Genomic DNA, 2,532 nt, shown 5'->3' on the forward strand with positions numbered 1-2,532 from the left:
TAGAAGGTGGGGCTGGCCAAAGGCCAAAGGCCCCTGTCTGCCGCCAGGCTGGCTGCTCCCACCATGATGTTCTGCCTCCCTGTACACAGACCCAGGTCAAAGAACCTGACTGACAGTGAACTGAAACCTGGGAACCTGTTAGTCAAATTCTTGCCCTCACATTGTTTCCTTAAGTGTTTTGTCTTAGCAATGAAAACCTAACCAGACCTAGCGTCTTTGAAAGGGCTGGTTTTCCACCCACCACAAGGCACTTAGGCACTCACTTGTGCACATATGCATGTGTGCACACAGACTGTTCATGTGGAACGTACTTAGCAAACCACAAAATTAGCAATAAGGGTGATGGAAAGTGCTCACTTTTCTTTAGCAAAGACCTTCTGTGTACAAGACAAAGAGCTTATTGTATTATTATCGTATCTCGTTATTATTCCTTCCCAAATCAAGAGTTAGTATTCAAATGTCAGAAAGGCTCTTTTTGGAGCACGAGGATAGAAACGGACATTACATGTGCTCCACTTCCTGGCACACTCAACTGCCATGGCAGTTCTTGGGCTGTTCATGGAATTGTCCAGGAGCTCTCGTTTTACACAGTCTCCTATCCCTATCCCAGTCTTATAGCTCCCAACTCTATCACTTTATTACTGTCTGTTTTTCCTCCCTCCCTCCCTCCCTCCCTCCCTCCCTCCCTCCCTCCCTCCCTCCCTCCCTCCTTCCCTTCCTTTTTTTCCCCTTTCAATAAATAAAGTACATGTATGTGTATGCATATTGGGGTAGGGGTGGGTATGTACCTGTGAGCCTGGGTGCCTGCTCATGAGGGCCCTTGGAATTGACCCAGGGCCCTCTGTGAGAGCAATACACACTCTTAACCCCGGACCATCTCTCCACCCCACCCCAGACCATCTCTCCACCCCACACCTCTTGATTACTTTTACTGAGCTTATTTCTTCCACCAATGTAGGACTTCAAGGGGAAGACGTCAAGTACATACACTGGCTGGGAATTTCCACACTGCTATGTAACGTTATTGTTCTGTGTGGGGCTTGGTGCTAGTGTAGTAGACACATGTGTTGATATAAAGTCCAAGGGCTGCTTCGTGTTTCTTCTCTTGTTGCCACAATGACAGCGTTAGAGGAGTTTAGAGATATACGTTAGCGTTTAGGTAGCGTATCTAGATTTCTGCTGAAATTTTATATCTGCTCTATAGGGCAGCTAATGTTTTCCGAAGGAATCCAGGTCAGGTTTGCTCAGCTCAGAAATGTTCTTTGGGCCCTATGTAATTGTGTGTACAAGCAGAAAATGGATTCCAAGGAACGGAGAAAGTCAACAGTTAGCAGACCGAGGGCAGAGATGAAGGTGATGTTGGTCCACTACCATGGCTGACAGTCACTTCATCTCTTAGTGCTCCAGTTTCTTTATCTGTAAAATTATGATAAGAATTCTTATCTCTCAGCATTTGGGAAAGGATCAGAAATAACTTGAATTATGAACTGCCTGGTTATATACAGAGTAGTCAAAAAGTGGCAATTGCTATTGTCAATATTGGTAGCTTGGCTAGATTGTGTATCTCTCATACATGTGTTGATATCCCAGCCTCCAACTGATATTAAGCAATGCAGTAATGACTAGATTCTCATAGATGATTGGAATGTATTACCTTATAAAGACTCCAGAGAGCTCATCTCTTCTGTCACACAAGAATATGATTATTAGTGGTGGTATGCAACCTGGAGAAGGGCTGTCCCCAGAACCTGACCCTGCTTGTACACTGATCAGGGACTTAAGGATGCCACAATGGTGTGAACCAAATCCTGCTGTTTCTAAGCTTACCATTTATAGCATGTTATTATAATAGCATGAACGACTAAGATAAGCTCAGAGTGAACACTCACCCAAGTGTCTAGCACCGCAATGTTCTGTTCTTGCTGTTTGCTTACTTCAACAGTATCTTCTCTTTCCATTCTTCTACTATGATAGCGTGGTCATACATCTTGGGCAGAAGGAAGACAGGAGAAAAAAAATCTGTATTTATACTGCAGAGCAAAGTTTCTGAGACCTGGAAGGGGAACCAAACATCCTCTGTACACGGGATTAAAGAATATTTTTTTCACTTTTTGAAACATTAAAACATCAGACTTGAATACTTACCCTCTTTCCAAGGGACAGTATTGCTGCGTGGTACATTCCTTCCTAAACAGTATTTACATTGGCAGCTGGTCAGCTCTTGGGACAGAGAAAGGCAGTGTCAACTTGTGTGACTCTAGGCTAATTATTAACATGATGGATTTTGTTTTTCATCGCATCCTCTGTGTCTTAGACTAGGAAGAATTCTGTAATGTAAAGGAGAGTGACATGTCCACCATCGAGACTATAAGCTAATATTAGAGGAATTTGAGCTAAGGCCTTTGTATATATAACCTTACTTAGTGCTTCCCACAACCTCATTAAGCAGCTATTGTTATTATACCTGTTTTGCAACTAACAAGACTGAGTCAGAGAGAAACCTGACAGAGTCTTAGTAGGACTGCCATTTTG

General features: G+C 43.3%; 1 long non-coding RNA gene across 2 annotated transcripts; it reads right to left on the reverse strand.

The window, feature by feature from the left end:
- Window positions 1–757: 757 nt before the first annotated feature.
- Window positions 758–2,228, reverse strand: Gm33538. Of its 2 annotated transcripts, none has more exons than XR_385789.2 (3): window positions 2,146–2,228; window positions 1,890–1,987; window positions 758–1,416 (listed from the first exon to the last, which is right to left on the reverse strand). It is a non-coding gene; the product is annotated as a predicted gene, 33538 (long non-coding RNA). The 2 variants fall into 2 exon arrangements; XR_876994.1 differs by having other exon boundaries at window positions 1,890–2,053; window positions 2,146–2,187.
- Window positions 2,229–2,532: the final 304 nt, after the last annotated feature.

Source organism: Mus musculus, chromosome 17 (assembly GCF_000001635.26).
Source record: "Mus musculus strain C57BL/6J chromosome 17, GRCm38.p6 C57BL/6J".
Classification (NCBI taxonomy): Eukaryota; Metazoa; Chordata; class Mammalia; order Rodentia; family Muridae; genus Mus; species Mus musculus.